Below are 20,030 nucleotides of genomic sequence, written 5' to 3' on the forward strand. Positions count from 1 at the left end.
TCCCACATCAGAGTGTTCTGTTGGTCGTCACAGCAGCAGGCCTGTGGCCACCACCCTCACCACCAAGCTCTGGACAAGCAGTAGAGTCAGCCCAAGTGCCTTTAATCTTTCTGCAGGCAGAGCAGTGACAGAAAGCCAGTCCGGGAGAGCCCTGGTCAGGCAGCTGGAGTCTAGGACAATCAAATCAGGAGACCAAATCCAAAGTCTAGACTGTAAGCAGGGCCAAAATGGGCCCATATCTGGGGCACCATAATTGTGTATTCAGGTGGTCTCCAGTTATTTCAAAGGCCAGAGCCTTCCACTTCTGGTGCAAGATTGCAGGGAAGTGGTCAATACATAGTGGCCTAAATCTTCAGGATCAAAAGGGCAAAGGATCGGGGCTGGCCGGGCTCAGCAAGCAGAGGAAGCAGCCCAAGAAAGTTCCTGCAACCCTGGAGGTTGAAGAGCACACAGGAGCTTTGGGTGAACTAAGACTTTTTTCCTTCTTGCTGCCTTTTAGCCTGGGGACACACTTTTCCTTCCACGAACCAATTTATCTTTTATAAAGCTCTGGACGTGAACAAAGTGAGCAACATACAGGCCAGACCTTCATGAACAAAGGGGACACAGGACTGATGGGCAGAGAATGCACAGTCACACGCCAGGTCCTGGACTGCCTGAGGGGTGGCAGGGAGGCCACAAGCCTGTCACCACCACCGTCAAAGCACGAGCCTGTCACTTTTGGTTGCCAGGGTCTGTAGGTGACTGACTAGGGAGAGCCAGCCTGGTTGGTGTCAGCCAGCTTCCTCCCTTCATCCAGTAGGGAGGAAGATGACTTCAGGGAAAACCTATGGGCACCGGGTCCCTTCTCAGCTCTACCTCTGACCCCTGCACCACTGGGTACCTTGCCTGGCTCCTGTTCTGACCCTGATGACCAGCTTTTCATCACTTGGGGCATCTGCACGAGTGGCTGGTGCTGAGTAGGGGATCATGAGCTGGCAGATGGGGTGAGGCTGCTATATGTGAATAGCAGCTGGTCCCCCTCCAGGCCACAAGCCATCCCAGGGCCCTCATCTGCAAGACCTAGTTAAAGAGTGTGGAGCCCAGGGGGAGGGAACACCTAGGTAGTCCAGAGTAAAGTTGTGTGTGGATATTACTACAGTCACCAACTCAGAGGGGTGAATACCATCCCTGGGAGGGAGAACTGGACTTAACAAAGATGCCTCCTTTTTCGGACCGCTGAGTGTCTAAGCGCAGACAAACACCTCAATGCCAGCTTCAGAGCCAGGCCCCTCCCCCAAGGCTATTTCCAGATCACCCATCACCCCACACCAGCACAGCCCCTCCCTGTTCTTGGCCAGCAGCACACCCCAAAGTATGTCAACCAGAGGGCAGCGAGGAGGCCAGGTGGAAAGGGAGGGAGGCCTCTGGGAATCAGGGTAGCAGGTGGTGCTGGTGGTGAAAACTCCCTGCAGTCTGAGAGCCTGCCAGCCACAGAAGTAACAGCGAGACGAGGGCTGCCGCAGAAGAGCTGGAGAGAGCAGAATGCTCAAGCCCGGAACAGGAACCTCTCTTGACTAAACAAATCAGAGAAAATGAGCCATTTAAAGGTAATGTTCCTAGAACACTCCAGTGTGATGTGACCCCAGGGACCCTGAAACACGCATGAGACAGAGATCTAGCAGCAGGAAGCACTTTAAAAAGAGAGTGGTATAAACCAATCTGAAACCTCAGGATTGTAATTTTGGAAAGTGTGTGGAGATGAAGGCAAGAGGTAATGAGCACAAGGGTAGGGAGGCTCAGGGTGAGCACAGCCACTGCACCGAGTTGGTGAATCGTCTAGCAAGCCTTATCCCTGGTCTCCACTGGACACAAGTATTCTAGAAATCCCTGGAAATGGGCACTCTGCAGTAGATAGTCAGAGTGCCCAGACTGTATCTTAAAATCCAACATACAGGGCTTCCCTGGTGGCGCAGTGGTTGGGAGTCCGCCTGCCAATGCAGGGGACACGGGTCCGTGCCCCGGTCCGGGAGGATCCCACGTGCTGCGGAGAGGCTGGGCCCGTGGGCCGTGGCCGCTGGGCCTGCGCGTCCGGAGCCTGTGCTCCACGGCAGGCGAGGCCGCGGCGGTGGGACGCCCATGTACCGCAAAAAAATTGAAAATCCAACATACAGTCCCCCCTCCAGTAATGCCCACCCCTCTACCACTTGCTCACTTTTCAGTCCCACTTGAGGATCTGAAGCAGGTAAGGGGCTGCCCTAGAAAAGTCACAGGAACATTTAACTTGACATTCTGATTTACTAATCCATCATGTATAAGTTTAAATTAAATTCCCTAGGGCCCGATCACTAAGTGTGAATTGGTAAAACTGAGTTCCTTGCAGGCCCCATCAGTCAGGGTCTAACACCCCCATGAGACCCAGTTGGAAACACCATCTGCATATCTGTGGCATTGCTATAGTGGTAACCTTGGCCATGGAATCCAGAGGTAGGCAGTTCTTCTACATAACCCTCAACCCTCAAATCCAGTGGTACTGAATTATCACCTGGGTGACCAACTCATCCTGGTTTTAGTACTGAATGTCTTGAGTCCCAAGAACCCCCTCAGATTTGGTTTTAAAACTAAAATTCCCATATTCCCTCATTCCTGGGAAAACCAGGACAGTTGGTCACCCTAAATTAAAGAACACCATAGAGAATGACTGGAAAATCTCAAAGCAGTACAAGTGAGTGATCAGGGCTGAATCAAGGCCAAGTAGACATCAGTTCATTTGTTCACTAATTAAGCAAGCATTTATTAAAAATAGAGACCAAGGTCTTCCCTGGTGGCGCAGTGGTTGAGAGTCCGCCTGCCGATGCAGGGGACACGGGTTCGTGCCCCAGTCTGGGAAGATCCCACATGCCGCGGAGCAGCTGGGCCCGTGAGCCACGGCCGCCGAGCCTGCGTGTCCGGAGACTGTGCTCCGCAACGGGAGAGGCCACAACAGTGAGAGGCCCGTGAACCCAAAAAAAAAAAATAGAGACCAAGTTGCCCATTAAGCTTCACAATGGACCCTACCTAAGGGGGTTTCCAATTTTATTGGGAGTGGGTAATATAACATATAATGTAATTTATATTATGTATTTATAAAATATTAATAATATTTTTGCATGTGATCATATATTGTTTTTCTTAATTAAATGTCTCAAACTATGTTGTCCAATTTTAAGTGCTATATGTAAAATATAATACAAAATAATTTTGGAATCATTATTGAGCATTTAATATACACTAAGCACAGTTCTAAGCACTTTACATATATGAGCTCATTTAATTTTGACAACAACCATATAGATAGGTACTGTTTTAGCGCAATTTTTACAAACAAGGAAACTGAAGGTCAGAGGAAAGTGAAGCTCGGGGTCACATGGCTAGTAAGTAGTCTTTCCCCACCTGGAAAGAAAAGACTTAGGAGGATATGTGGTAACTGCGAAATATATGATAGGCTGTCAGCTGCAAGAGGGAGGGGACTCATTCTGTGACACTCCAGGGAGCAGAATGAGGACCAGTGGAGGGAACTATTGGGGGGGGGCAGGGTCCAGCTCTGCAGCAGGAAGAACTCCCCCATGATCAATACTGTCTACCAGGTGCAATGAGTGGCCACATGGACCGTGAGTCCCCCTCCACTGAACTCGGTCAAGCAGATTCTGCATGACGACTTGCCTGGAATGGACGGATCCTAGGAGACGGATGAGGTGACCTTTTTTTTTTTTCACAACATGCGGGATCTTTGTTCCCCGACCAAGGATCGAACCCGTGCTTCCTGAAGTGGAAGAGCAGAGTCCTAACAGCTGGACCACTAGGGAATTCCCAGATGAGGTGACCTTTAATGTGCCTTCCAGCCTTAAGGACTGTTAGGAATTTCTTGAAAACCACTTTCTTTTATAGTAAAGCTTATTCATTTTCAAAACAAATATATTAAGGGCTTACCGCGTGCCTGAACTTTTCTGGGAATTGGGGATACCTAAATGAATAAACTAAGGTGCTGAATCTCAAAAAATTCATAGCCCAAGACATCTACGCAGAAAGTGACAGTCAAGGTGGTAAGCAAACATCAGAAGGATCACAACAGTGTGTGCTCAATCAATATTTGTTGAGGATTTCCCTGGTGGCGCAGTGGTTAAGAATCCTCCTGCCAATGCAGAGGACACGGGTTCGAGCCCTGGTCCAGGAAGATCTCACATGCCGTGGAGCAACTGAGCCCGTGCGCCACAACTACTGAGACTGTGCTCTAGAGCCCATGAGCCACAGCTACTGAAGCCTGCATGCCTAGAGCCCGTGCTCCACAAGAGAAGCCACTGCAATGAGAAGCCCACGCACCACAATGAAGAGTAGCCTCTGCTCGCTGCAACTAGAGGAAGCCTGCGCGCAGCCATGAAGACCCAATGCAGCCATAAATAAATAAATAAATAAAAATTTTAAAAAAGAGCTAAAATATATATATATATAATCTGTTGAATACTTGCAAGAATGAAAGGCTGTGAGAGGCCAGTGTGGGAGTCACAGAGAAGAACAATCATTTGACAGGGTCTTGAATTCTGAGGGAAGGCCTTCCAAGTGGAGATCTACGAGAGGGTAGGAGGGCTGGCATGTGCAAAGGCCCAGGCTGGGCAGGGGAGTGCGAGTTGCAGCTCACCTCTCTTCTGAAGCTCAACCACTCCCTTCCCATCAGTGGCTGCGAAGGGAAGCTCACACCAGGCAAATGAGTCCACCAGGGCTCACCTGGGGCTGAGGGGAGACCAAAGGCAGAGAAAGGGGGTTGTGGCCCAACCCAGGTATGATAGTAGGCTTCACAGAGAGAAACCAGCAGGGCCTTGTATGCCGGGGAGCAGTTAACGCACTGACACCCAGAGGGAAGAGCATGGTAGGCACAGGGAAGAGCACCTGAGAGAGGAGGGAGCCCCCAAAACAGGACAGGGTTCTGGAAGCTGCAGAGGCTCAGAGGTGCATTTGGGGAAGCAACAGGAGACCAGGTCAGGGAGATATTCCAAGACCAGAAAGGTCATGTAGGGCCTTTTATGCCATGTAGAGTTTGGACTTTATTCTCAGAGCAAAGGGAAACCCCTGAAGGCCACCTGGGAAGCTCCAGTCACCAGCCTGCCCTTTCTGGACTTTTCCCCCCAAATGACCCCCACGCCCCCTCCTGCTTTCTTTCTTATTTTTTTTTTACTCTTCCATTATGGTTTATTACAGGCTATTGAATATAGTTCCCTGTCTTATACAGTAGGACCTTCTTGTTTATCTATTTTATATATAGTAGCTTGTATCTGCTAATCCTGAACTCCTAATTTATTCCTCCCCCACCCCCTGTCCTCTTGGGTAACCATAAGTTTGTTTTCTATGTCTGTGAGTCTGTTTCTGTTTCATAAGTTCATTTGTGTCATAGTTTTAGATTCCACATATAAGTGATATCATATGGTGTTTGTCTTTTTCTGACTTACTTCACTTAGTATGATAATCTCTAGGTCCATCCATGTTGCTGCAAGTCACATTATTTCATTCTTTTTTATGGCTGAGTAGTATTCCATTGTGTATATATACCGTATCTTCTTTATTCATTCATCTATCGATGGACAGTTAGGTTGCTTCCACGTCTTGGCTATTGTAAATAGTGCTGCTATGAACACTGGGGTGCGTGTATTTTTTCGAATTAGAGTTTTCCCCAGATATATGCCCAGGAGTGGGATTGCTGGGTCATATGGCAACTCTATTTTTAGTTTTTTAAGGAACCTCCATACTGTTTTCCATAGTGGCTGCACCAATTTACATTCCCACCAACAGTGTAGGAGGGTTCCTTTTTCTCCACACCCTCCCTAGCACTTGTTATTTGCAGACTTTTTTTTTAAAGTTTATTTATTTATTTATTTGTTTATTTGGCTGCATTGGGTCTTAGTTGCTGCACGTGGGCTTTCTCTAGTTGCGGCGAGCAGGGGCTACTCCTCGTTGCAGTGAGCGGGCTTCTCATTGTGGTGGCCTCTCTTGTTGTGGAGCATGGGCTCTAGGCACGCGGGCTTCCGTAGTTGTGGCATGCAGGCTCAGTAGTTGTGGCTCGAGGCCTCTACAGCACAGGCTCAGTAGTTGTGTCACACGGACTTCATTGCTCCGCGGCATGTGGGATCTTCCCAGACCAGGGCTCAAACCCATGTCCCCTGCATTGGCAGGCGGATTCTTAACCACTGCGCCACCAGGGAAGCCCCGTTGTAGACTTTTGAATGATGGCCATTCTGACCAGTGTGAGGTGGTACTTCATTGTAGTTTTGATTTACATTTCTCTAATAATTAGAGATGTTGAGCATCTTTTCATGTGCCTGTTGGCTACCTGGATGTCTTCTTTGGAGAAATGTCTATTTAGGTCTTCTGCCCACTTTTTGATTGGGTTGGGTTTTTTTTTGTTATTGAGCTATATGAGCTGTTTGTATAGTTTGGAAATTAAGCCCTTGTCGGTCACAACATTTGCAAATATTTTCTCCCAGTCCTGTAGGTTGTCTTTTGGTTTTGTTTATGGCTTCCTTTGCTGTGCAAAGTTTGAGTAGGTCCCATTTGTTTATTTTTGCTTTTATTTCTATTGCTTTGCTCATCCCCTGCTTTCTCTTCCCTCCTGTTCCCTAACTTTTTCTGCAACCAATATTTGGCAAATCTGATGTCAAAACTCTTGTCTATGCCCTGCCACTCCTTTCTGAAGGTGGATTCTTAGACGCTGTTGCCAGCACGCTGACGGCCTGCTCTTTATCATTTTTTTCTGAGGAGCCATGGCCTGCCCTGCCCTAAGCTGCCCCAGACCAGTTCTGCTCAGCAGCCTGCCCTGCTTCCTTCCCTCCCCCAAAGCCCTCAAATCATTCCTGACAGGCTCAGCCAGGCCTCCTCCCCCAGCTCAACCACAACATTCCCCTTTCTGTCTGCAGTCCACCAGATGCATAATTTCACAATATTTTGTTAGTGTTATAATTATATTTTTGTCATGTAATTTCCTTTTCTAAACTCTCAAACACAACCCCATGTAGTCCATAAAATGCTTTGGCATTCTTGCAATAATTAAGTTCCAACAAATAAAGTTGGTTTTGAAATGTACCCCCTTCCTTAGCAGTTAACTCTATAATTAAGACAGTTTCTTCAGTTCATTTTTTAAAGTAATCAAGACGTGGATATGAAACATGGACATTCTCTTTTTTCGTTAAAAATGAAAATATAAAGGGAAAGGCAGGGCACAAAACTCTAGCTACAGACTGATTTTTTTTTTTTTTTTTTTTTTTTTAGTTTGAAATGATAGATTCACAGGAAAGTGCAAAGAAATATACAGAGAGGTCTTTGACACCCTTCACCCAGCCTCCCCTGATGTTAACATCTTGCATAACTATAGTACAATAGCAAAACTAGGAAACTGACATTGGCACAATCCACAGAGCATATGCAGACTTCACCTGTTATATATAGTTAGCTCATTTGTGTGTGCAGCCCTATGCAATTTTATCACATGTGTACTTTCATGTAACCACCACAATAAACATGATACTTCATTGTGACAACATCCCACGACTCTTTCATGCCACCCTTTTATATCCACACTCACCCTCCCCTCAGCCTGATTTAAATATGAAAAAATATTAAATGGAGCACAGAAAAATTGCTGAGAGAAAATACAGCAAAACGATTGTCGATAGATGTCTGGATTGTGGAATAATGCTTGATTTATTTTTTATTTTACTTTTTATTTTTACAATTTCCAGTCTTTTCCATTTTTCTTCAGTGAGAATCCATTACTTTTATGAGGATAATATCTTGAAGAAATTTAAAGCATATACCATAGTATTTATAATAGCGTGATCCAACAATTTTCAAATTGGAAACAATTCTGGTAGATTTTAACTTGTTTTGAAGTTTACTTTACCAACAGATCAAAATAAGCCCTTCCTTTCCAGGTGTAAAATTTTTTCCATCTCCCATAGAGCGATTTACAAGGTAAAACATCTAAGCGTTGTTCATAATTCTATCTTAGCCCGCCTTTATAAGGTTAAACTTGAACACAGTAAAAGGACATTGTTTCAGTTATCTATTGATTGCATAAAAATTCATCACAAAACGTAGAGGCAAAAAATATTGATTTATTGTTTCTCTTGATTCTGTTAGTTGATTGCAAAGTTCTTTTTCTGGCTCACTTGGGCTACTACAGATGGTTGGAACAGCTGGAAATTTATTCCAAGTTGGCCTCATTCACAAGTCTGACAGTTGGTGCTGGGCAGGGAGTCTCAGTTCTTCTTGTGACCTCCCAACCTCCAGTAGACTAGACACTGGTCCACGACAGAGTTCCAAGAGGGCAAGCCCCAGTGCACAAGTGCTTACCCTCCTGTGCTTGTGTGATTCATGAGTCTCTTGGTAAAGCCCAAAGTTGATTAGGGAGGGAGCTACACAAAGGCAGGAATACTGGGAGTCAGGGTCATTAGGGGCCACCAAATGCAACAATCTACCACAGATATGAAGGCTTGCCCCTTTATAAGAATGTAAATATGGGCAAAGTAAAATATTGCTTTGGGTCCAGGGGTAAGGTTGAAGAAGGCAATTATAAGGCAATTTCTAATCGTCATATAACCATGATTCAATCAAGATAATAGAAAAGGCCAATTTCCCCATGGCTAACTTAAGAGCTAATGCCTTATTAAGTGAGTTGAATAATACAGTTACATAATCAACTAGATGTTACATTCCTATATCTATTTCCATAGTAGAAAGTAATATAGGTAAGAAATTCTCTTTTCTTAATATTCACCAAACATAATTTAGCTTTTTTTTTTTTTTGGCCACACCGAGGCACGTGGGATCTTAGTTCCCAAACCAGGGATCGGTCACCCGAGCCCATGCAGTAGAAGCGTGGAGTCTTAACCACTGGACCGCCAGGGAAGTCCCCATAATTTAGCTCTTTATTTTAAAAAAGATTTGTTAGAATTCCCTGGCAGTCCAGTGGTTAGGACTCTGTGCTCTCACTGCCGAGGACCCGGGTTCAGTCCCTGGTAGGGGATCTAAAATCCTACAAGCCTTGCAGAGTGGCCAAAAAAATAAAAATAAATTTTAAAAAAAGATTTATTGTTTAAAAACAAGTATTTGTGAAAATTATAATTCCTAAGAGTTATACATTAAATCAAACTTTGCCTCAGAACTAATTTCTACAAATACAGGAAATATAAAAATGGATATGTTGGGACTTCCCTGGTGGTGCAGTGGTTAAGAATCCGCCTGCCAGTTCAGGGGACACGGGTTCGAGCCCTGGTCCGGGAAGATCCCACATGCCACGGAGCAACTAAGCCCGTGCGCCACAACTACGGAGCCTGTGCTCTAGAGCCCGAGAGCCACAACTACTGAAGCCCACGTGCCTAAAGCCCATGCTCTGCAACAAGAGAAGCCACCCAATGAGAAGCCCACGAACCGCAACGAAGAGTAACCCCTGCTCACCGCAACTAGAGAAAGCCCACGCGCAGCAACAAAGACCCAAGGCAACCAAAAAAAAAACAAAACGATATGTTGGAACTTTCTTGGTGGCGCAGTGGTTAAGAATCCGCCTGCCAATGCAGGAGACATGGGTTTGAGCCCTGGTTGGGGAAATAGGATCCCACATGCTGCACAGTGCAGCAAAAAAAAAAAAAAAAGAAAGAAAAGAAAAGAAGAAAAGAAATGTCCCTCAAATGAATGTAAATACGAGGCAGAAAGAAAACTAAAGAAAGGCACTCTGGATAGCCAAGTTCACGGGGGTGGGCTTAGTTACCCCGCAGCATGTGGATCTTAGTTCCCCAACCAGGGATCAAACCCACATCCCCTACATTGGAAGGCAGATTCTTAACCACTGGGCCAGCAGGGAAGTCCCTGTACTGTCAAGTGTTGACCCATAGTCTACTTACTCTTACTTTAAACAAAAGTCTGATCTTTTTAGGGCTTCCCTGGCGGTGCAGTGGTTAAGAATCCACCTGGCAATGCAGGGGACACAGGTTCGGACCCTGCTCCGGGAAGATCCCACATGCCTTGGAGCAACTAAGTCTATGCGCCACGACTACTGAGCCTGCACTCTAGAGCCCATGAGCTACAACTGCTGAGCCTGTGTGCTTCAACTACTGAAGCCTACACACTTAGAGTCCGGGCTGCACAGCAAGAGAAGCCACCACAATGAGAAGCCCGCGCACCACAACGAAGAGTAGACCCTGCTCACTGCAACTAGAGAAAGCCCATGCACAGCAACAAAGACCCAATGCAGCCATAAATAAGTTAAAAAAAATTTTAAATCCTTTAAAAAAAAAAAAGTCTGACCTGTTTAGATGCATGAATTCCTAGACCAACACAAATTTGAAAGGAGAAAGGAGAGAGCTACTAGGGACTGTCAAGTAAAAAGCAGTCAGGACCAGCACAATCATCCTGATAAGGAGAGAAGAAACAGAAACATTACCAAAAGCCATAAGGAAGGGCCATTTGGCTTAGGGGGGAACCTAAGAGTCTTTGGGCAGCACGGCCAAACTCAAAGCCTAGCATTCATGCAGTGCCTCGAGTCAACGAGAAAAGATTGAATTTCATTCAGTATATTCCATTTAAGAAAAAAGAGAAGAGTACATTTTACATATACTCCCATCAAAAAAATATATATATATATATAAATGTTTTAAGTTCTGGGACCTAAAGAGATAAGCCTGGTTATCTGGAAAATCCACTTATCTACATGGAAAATCTTTTTTTTTTTTTTTTTCCTGTTAAACAGTGAGGGACTACTGATTTTCCACTGAAAGAGGTAGTATCTTTCCTCTGGGATACCAGCCCCCTGTTCACTGCTCTCCTGGCAATTACTCCACTACATTTCAATTAATGATTCACTTCTCTGTCTCCCCCGCTGGTCTATGCATTTCTTGTGGGCTGGGAGAGGGTCTTTTATCTCTGTAGCCCTGATATCTACCGCAGGCCTAGCACATTGTAACCGTTCAACAAACATCTGTTAAATAAGTGAAAGAACAGTGTCAAGGCCATAGCTTCTACTGTCTTTCCTTTAACAAGGAGACAATAAAAGACTTGCCACACAATCACATAATAGTGTACCCCAGGATAAATTTGTGTGTTCACCACATTGGCCTTCAGATCAAGAACATTGTGACTTTAATCCCAGACCATTTTCAAAAAGGAGGGAAGGGCTTCCCTGGTGGCACAGTGGTTGAGAGTCCACCTGCCGATGCAGGGGACACGGGTTCGTGCCCCGGTCTGGGAGGATCCCACATGCCGCGGAGCGGCTGGGCCTGTGAGCCATGGCCGCTGAGCCTGCGCGTCCGGAGCCTGTGCTCCGCAATGAGAGAGGCCACAACAGTGAGAGGCCCGCCTACCGCAAAAAAAAAAAGGAGGGAAAAGGGGGCAAGAGATGTCATTTCTGCAACTTACAGAGACAAATTTTTTTCAATTCTTTTTATGCATGACGTAAGGAAAGCTATCCCCAGATTCTTACACTGAATAGCTTTATGGTATCAGGAACCAAGTGGCTTGTTGTAGCTGAATTTCTGATATTTGATCCTTTGGAAATCTTCCCAATGGATACATTATACAATGTGCCATTAGCGCCTGAATGGAAACAAACTAGTGACTAGGAGTATTTTACTTCCTACGAGATCAAATAATAGTCATGAATCACGAACTAGATCTGTAGACGGCTGCACCAAAACAGAAAATCAGTGGAAGGTATGGCAGTTCCAAGGCCCTCCCTGCAAATTCAGTTGGGAAAGAGGGCGTCAGAACTGGCACAGCGGGAAGGTCACCCACAGGGTAAAACAAAGTTGCCAACTGGATGTGCTCCTTTGAAACAACTTTGCAGCGGCTTGCCTTTCTCAAGGAGCAGAGCCGCAGCCAAGAGATGACAGAAAGGAGGAGGTGAGGAATGAGAGCGAGCCTCATCGACACCCAACTACAGCTGGTTGGGCCAATGAGAAAAACACTGGGCCAAAGAGCCCCAAACCTTGCCCAGAGACTCGAAAATGATTCAAGGAAAATGAAGATTTTCCTTTCCCCAACCTACAGTCCTCCCTGAGAGGCCCTACTCCCACCATGTCCCATTCTTCCTTAGGATTCCAGAACCTAGAGAGAACCGCTCCCCAAAACTTTTCTCTTGCCCACTTAGATTCCAGTTCTGGAAATGGTACTATTCTGAGTATCCTATCAGCAGGGAGGACCCCAAGGGCAGAAAGGAATCACACAGGGCACTGGCCACAGAGTTGGTGTGAAAAAAACACCAAGTCACCTGAGGTTCATGAAAAGGATCAAGTAGCGATGAGCATACTAGGGTTTATGTCAAGGAGCTAATGAAGGCCAGACTACTACCTCTGCTTCTAGGACATAACTATAGATGATAAAGCTTAAGAGGGTCCCCCACCCAAAGCCCTGGGACAACCTTAACTGAAGTCTAGTGTGGCCCCTGGAAATCCTTGTGACCTCACTCTCTCGTGGATTGTAAATGGACTCCTGAGAGCACTGGGATACTCTGCTCTGGTGTCCAGTTGTGTTCAGGGATCTCCCCATAGTGACTCTTCTCTTCCAACCAGCTATGTTCCCTTGGCCTCACGCTATTTATTTCTCTGTATACACTGCGGTTGTCCCTTGCTCATTCAGTAAGTTTCTGACCACTGCCTCTAACCCACACGTGAGTGCATGCCTTCAGGTAAGTTTTGTTATCAGGAGATGCAGCAGCTGTTAATCCGCAGGCCCTGAGCCACTAAACTGATTCTCCTACCCTGCCATACTCCATGCACTTATATCCTTGCCATGTGAACAGCAAGGCCCCCTATAAATGCAAGCGTTCCTTCTGCTTCCCCTGCACCAAGACTTCTTAACCTTTGCTGGTGCATGGATCACTTTGAGAATCTGTTATGAACCTTTCCCCAGAAAAATGTAAACATATGAACTTGAAAATAATGTTAAGGGGCTCTTGATTCCTAAAGCCCATCCTTTGGACTCCAACCCAATGCTAACAATTCCTGATGGCAAGAAATGATGACCCTTCTAAAGAGACAGGCAGTCAGAAGAGTGAGAGCTCTGGGGAATTCCCTGGCAGTCCAGTGGTTAGGACTCAGGGCTCTCACTGCTGGGCCTGGGTTCAATCCCTGGTCAGGGAACTAAGATCCCACAAGCCACGCAGCGCGGACAAAGAAAAATTAAAAAGAGCAACAGCTTAACCTACTTGCTCTCCATATGCATAAAAGCCTGAAGAAGATTTGGGGACAAAAGTTTGTCAGCTTCATCCTTGAGGTCCAGCCAGGTGCTGTGCTCAGCTGTCCGCCAAGCTCAGGCAGCAGGCTAGGCTCATAATGACCAACCGAGGCAGCATCTCCTCACTGAGGCTGGCAGACACAGGCCCCTGCCCTTGCCCACACCAACACACTCCCACCTATGGGGCTAGCCGAGACCTTACACACCTTTCCCCTATGGCCATCCAGGCAAGCCAGGTGACTCTGGTGCTACCTTGTCACCTTGAAATAGTGGATGAAAAGGACTTCCTCCAGGTCTGCCAGGCCACACCTTTTCTATATTTCCTTCTTCTACCTTCATCTCTCTCTCTCTCTCTCTCTCTCTCTCTCTCTCTCACACACACACACACACACACACAGACACACAGACACACACAGACACACACAGACACACAGACACACAGACACACACACACACACACACATTCCAGCTGTCACTCAGGAGAACAGCCAGTGTCAGCATCTTGAGGCCCCCCCTGGAGCACTTCTCCCAGAGCACATCTTCAGGGATGACTCTGCTGAGCTCAGTCATGACTGTCACCCAGCCACTGTCCAGATTACATTTCCTGGGTCACTGTGACCTCCTCAAAGGCCACAGCCATCACGGAGCTGGTATTCTCATGCTGACATCCTACTCCAACCCTCTCTGCCTCAAAACAAAACAAAACAGCCTTGATCTTGGCACAAAACTAAGTGGTCATCACACACACAGAGGGTTGCCACCAACCTTCCCCAACCAATGCTCAAAATGATTACATATCTTTTTTTAAAAAAAAATAGTCAATAGGGCTTCCCTGGTGGTGCAGTGGTTGAGAGTCCGCCTGCCGATGCAGGGGACACGGGTTCGTGCCCCGGTCCGGGAAGATCCCACATGCCGCAGAGCGGCTGGGCCCATGAGCCATGGCCACTGAGCCTGTACGTCCGGAGCCTGTGCTCTGCAACGGGAGAGGCCACAACAGCGAGAGGCCCGTGTACCACAAAAAAAAAAAAAAAAAAAAAAAAGTCAATAATGTATTGCATGGCATTCATAACATTTTTTTGTTATAAATTTATTTATTTATTTTTGGCTGCGTTGGGTCTTCATTGCTGCACGCAAGCTTTCTCTAGTTGCGGCGAGCAGAGGTTACTCTTCGTTGCTGTGCACGAGCTTCTCATTGTGGTGGCTTCTCTTGTTGTGAAGCATGGGCTCTAGGTGCATGGGCTTCAGTAGCTGTGGCACACGGGCTCAGTAGTTGTGGCTCATGGGCTTAGGTGCTCTGCAGAATGTGGCATCTTCACAGACCAGGGCTTGAACCCGTGTCCTCTCCATTGGCAGGCAGATTCTTAACCACTGTGCCACCAGGGAAGTCCCTGATTACATATTTCTAACAAAGACTGACCATGAACATAATCTAGAGTCTGTGGACCCCAGGGATAGGGAGAGATTTCCCTGCCCTTCCACAGACTAGGGACTTCTCCCACTCTAGCCTTTCCCAATCGTGGGAAAGCTTCCTCCTCCCCACATACACCATCTTTCCTACCGGTAGAGCATTTCATCCTTGAGGTCCAGCCAGGAGAAACAAAACTGTAAGGTACCAAAAAAAACCTCTCAGGATGGACCTCAGAGTCAATTCTTGATGCTGTGGACCATCACATGAATTAGAAATCCATGTGAATAACGTGTCACCAGAGTTTTATTCCAAGATTCAGTCCAATTCTGGCCTCTCCCGACATGCTGTCAAGCAGTGCAATGTACTTAAAATGTTATCATAACCTATGTCTCAGAACGTTGTTACTAACTAGATTTGTGATCTTGGGCAGGGCACTTCCTGTCCCTGGGCCTCTGTTTCATCATTCATTCACTCAGCAAACATTTATTGAGAATCTAGTAAGCTCCAGGCACTGTGCTAAGTGCTAATGACAACAAAGATTAGCAAGATATAGACTGGCTGAAGAATTTCCCACTCTATTGTTTATGCATTAATGTAAATAAGTCATCACATGGCTGAATGAGTTATTTACATTAACACATAATTAGGGCAATAGCACACTAGGGTAATAATGGAGGCCAGACAAGGTACTAGAGGAAAACTGGGAGGGGAGAACCTGTGTCTGACTGGGGCAGAGGGGTCTGTAAAAATAAGGGGGTTGGACTTCCAGATGAAAGAGTCTGTTACTCTAAGATCATGATGCATTCCAAAAGGGCCCAGCAGCCATTTGGATATTTCACTTCAGGGAAATGTGTGCAAACCACCCTCCACTAGTGCAGATAAGGCATTTACCATTGGCAGTTTACCATTTGGCACCAATACCTCTTTCAAATTGAATAGAAGCCAGATTCTCATTATCAGACCTTTGCAATATCCAATTCCAATGATTACCTACGAGTGTAAATGCCACTTGGTGAAATCAAGTCTCTTCCAACTCAAAGGTCAGAAAACACATTATGTATACTTGTGCCACATATATACTTAACCAGTTGATGAAACAAACACATCATTTAGGAGGGGGAAAATAACCAAACCCCTACACACATAAAATGAATCTATCATAAGGTTTTCTTTCAAACAAAAACCAGAAATAAAACCTATTGATCTGTGATTGCTGGGAACTCATTCACCCTGAGATGCTGCTGAACTAAAGTCTGCTAAATGTGGCTTACAATTAACTCACAAGCACTAGTTAATACAATTTAAATCCTCAAATACTGAGAGGAACAGAGTTGTGAATGCCTAAAAGGTCAATATCAATCCTTCCAAGCTATTTTCTTTTTCTGCTTACCTGTTTTTACTATATTTACTACAATAAATTTTTTAAAATTAATTAATTAATTTCTGGCTGCATTGGGTCTTTGTTGCTGTGCGCGGGCTTTCTCTAGTTGCGGCAGGCGGGGGCTACTCTTCATTGTGGCCCACGGGTTTCTCATTGTGGTGGCTTCTCTTGTTGCAGAGCACGGGCTCTAGGGCATGCGGGTTTCAGTAATTGTGGTGCACGGGCTTCAGTAGTTGTGGCGCACGGGCTTAGTTGCTCTGTGGCATGTGGGATCTTCCCAGACCAGGGCTCAAACCCGTGTGCCCTGCATTGGCAGACGGAGTCTTAACCACTTAGCCACCAGGGAAGCCCAATAAATATGTTTTGATGTTGTAATATTTAAACCTGGTAAGGTCATTATTTTACATAGAATAAAGTGTGTCCTCTCCCAGTAAAATATTTATTAGTTTTTCCTGTCTTCCCAAGGTAGTGTGTGGAATCTGACACTGCCACATGCAAAATGACTGGTAAGCCAGTTATATCTACAATTCAGTGCTTAGATTTTGTTCTATCTTGAAGTAGGAGTACAGGTAAAATACAAGGCTTCCCCATCCCATTTTCAATTCTGCATCAGTTAATGTTATATATATAGTTATATATATATATAGTTATATATTTTTTTTTATTTTTTATTTTTTTTGCGGTACGCAGGCCTCTCACTGTTGCGGCCTCTCCCATTGTGGAGCACAGGCTCCGGACTCGCAGGCTCAGCGGCCATGGCTCACGGGCCCAGCCGCTCCGCGGCATGTGGGATCTTCCCGGACTGGGGCACAAACCCGTGTCCCCTGCATCGGCAGGCGGACTCTCAACCACTGTGCCACCAGGGAAGCCCTATATATTTTTTTTTGATAAAAGTATATCTATGTATATTTGATATATATTTATTAAAAATATATAGTTATCAAAAATTTTATGTGTTAAGAAGCCACCTTGATGGTTGCACACCGATGTGAATGTACTTACTGAATATTACATGTAAAAATTACACTGAGGGCTTCCCTGGTGGCACAGTGGTTAAGAATCCGCCTGCCAGTGCAGGAGACATGGGTTTGAGCCCTGGTCCGGAAGATCCCACATGCCGTGGGGCAACTAAGCCCGTGTACCACAACTACTGAGCCTGCGCTCTAGAGCCCACGTGCCACAACTACTGAACCCGTGTGGCTAGAGCCCGTGCTCCACAACAAGAGGAGCCACCACAATGAGAAGCCCATGCACCGCAACGAAGAGTAGCCTCTGCTTGACACAACTAGAGAAAGCCCACGTGCAGCAACGAAGACCCAATGCTGCCAAAAAAAAAAATTACACTGAACTGTACACTTAAAAACAGTTAAAAGAGTAAATTTTATGTGATGTATCTTTTACCACATTAAAAAAATAATTTAAAATGTTTTATTTTAAAAAATGCAATTGACTTGTGCATATGGACCTCGTATTGTAATCTTTCTAAACTCCCTTATTAGTTCCAGTAGCTTTTGAAGGAACAGTCCTTAGGATCTTCTATGTACAATCTTGTCTTATGTCTTCTGTAAATACAGTTTTATTCCTTTCTTAGAAAAAAAAAAAGATATCTCTACATTAACAAAGCAAAGACTACCAGAATATAAAATCTTCTTTTCTGTACACTAAAACGCTTTTAAGATATGCCAAAGAGGAAGAGCCATGACACAACAGATGTCAACTCAGATTAGGGAAGATAAGATTAAAATTACTTTGATTCGGGTTTCCCTGGTGGCGCAGTGGTTGAGAGTCCCCCTGCCGATGCAGGGGACACGGGTTCGTGCCCCGGTCCGGGAAGATCCCACATGCCGCGGAGCGGCTGGGCCCGTCAGCCATGGCCGCTGAGCCTGCGTGACCGGAGCCTGTGCTCTGCAACGGGAGAGGCCACAACAGTGAGAGGCCCGCGTACCGCAAAAAAAAAAAAAATTACTTTGATTCAACACATGAGAACAATTTGAGAATGACTTTGCTTCAACATGTGATTAACAGAAAAACACCGTTAAGTCATGTATCATTCCTGAGCCACTGGCAGAGGGAAGTGGACACAGGCTTTCCAGGGTTCCTTGGACTCTCATCTTATTTGATCACGGGGTGATTCAACCAGGGAGCACTTGATCCATCCAGAAGACACACTCGATGACTTGCTTCTATCACACATTTACAGATGGGGTTGAAGTAAGTAAGGGAAGGGACTCTGACACTTCTCACTCGGAAACCTCAGAATAGACGCAGATCCCCCCTGAGACCCTGCACAAAAGGACTGTCTGAGACCTGCAAACCCTGGGGTTCAACCGCCAAAGTCTTAAACTGGAGAGGTAAGGAGCCCGAGGGGCAGGCAGGCCAGCACTAAGAAAATAAGAGCTCCAAAACACACAAACAAAAACCATTAATAAAAAGTGCTAGGGCTGGATTTTCCAATTCTCAGTTAGACTGTTAAATAACTATTCTTAGAAATTTGTTGGGCTGATTTAACAAACCAAATGATATAGAGCAGGAAACTAAAACCATGTCAAAGGTTAATTTTTAATAATCTCCCAAATAGTTTTAATTAGCCAAATATACTAGCCCAGCATAGCTGGAGAGACATATTGATAGCATAATAAACATCAGTAGAGTCAAAAGGGACTACAAATTTCAACATACATATAAAAACAGTGGAAGCCCTAGAAATAATAACTTAGTCCCAGATACCTGAGGAGATCAAATTATTAAATATAACATATTAAAGCAGTAACAGAACATATTACATCTTACCACAGTAGAAATATTTTTTTTTAGTTCATCAGAAAAAAATCTGATTTAATTTTTTCATGGCTGGGAAAATAGGATCTTAAAAAGGAATTCTGACAAGAGCACCAGCACAAATACATCATGACTTAAACAGAAATCATCTTTACTGTAAGAAGGAGAAAAAAATACAACTTTCACAATACAGAAAATACAGCCCATGCACGATATTATTACTAGTAGATCATGCAAAGATATTTTTTTGAAAAAGAAACAAGCCTCAGTTTCCTCATTCATGAAATGAAAAGTTAAAATAGACTGAGTATTTAGTGATCAAAATTTTTATGCGTTAACAAGCTATCTTGGACTTCGCTGGTGGCGCAGTGGTTAAGAATCCGCCTGCCAATGCAGGGGACACGGGTTCGAGCCCTGGTCCAGGAAGATCCCACATGCCACGGAGCAACTAAGCCCGTGCGCCACAACTACTGAAGCCCGCGCGCGTAGAGCCTGTGCTCCACAAAAAAGAGAAGCCACCGCAATGAGAAGCCCGCGGGCCACGAAGAGTAGCCCCCACTCGCCACAACTAGAGAAAGCCTGCACGCAGCAATGAAGACCCAAAGCAGCCAAAAATAAACAGATAAATAAATTTATAAAACAAAAAACAAGCCATCTTGGGGGATAGGGAAGGATGGATTGGGAGTTTGGGGTTAGCAGATGCAAACGATTGTACGTAGAATGGATAAAAAACAAGGTCCTACTGTATACCACAGGGAACTATATTCAATTTCCTGTGATAAACCATAATGGAAAGAATATTTTAAAATGTATATACATGTATAACTGAATCGCTTTGCTATACAGCAGAAATTAACACATTATAAATCAACTATGCTTCAATAAAAAAGAAAAAAGAAGCTATCTCGATGGTTGCACATCAGAGGGAATGTACTTAATGCCACTGAATTGTACATTTAAAAATGGTTATAATGGTAAATGAGCTATAGGGGTGACAGGAGCCCCCAGGCAACCCCTCCCGAGGAGAACTGCCTCTACCCTTCCCTTTCCTTAAGGTGTAGTTGTCATTTTCTCTGTGAACACTGTGGGGGAAAGGTTGAGAAGGTTTAATTAATAAATGATCTTTATGTCCCATCCAGCTCTAGCATGCTGTCACTATGCCTCCAATAAATGAACATTGTAATGCACAGTGACAACAATTTGAATAGACAGAACCCCCCGTTCTACACAAAGAAG

General features: G+C 45.2%; 1 protein-coding gene across 1 annotated transcript in view; it reads right to left on the reverse strand.

The window, feature by feature from the left end:
* RETREG3 (reticulophagy regulator family member 3) overlaps positions 1-20,030 on the reverse strand; it is a 57,762-nt gene that overhangs the window by 24,707 nt on the left and 13,025 nt on the right. The gene's annotated exons all lie outside the window — the stretch shown is intronic.

The sequence above is a fragment of the Monodon monoceros genome, unplaced genomic scaffold (assembly GCF_005190385.1).
Source record: "Monodon monoceros isolate NGI ecotype Baffin Bay Population unplaced genomic scaffold, NGI_Narwhal_1 Super_Scaffold_9, whole genome shotgun sequence".
Taxonomy (NCBI): domain Eukaryota; kingdom Metazoa; phylum Chordata; class Mammalia; order Artiodactyla; family Monodontidae; genus Monodon; species Monodon monoceros.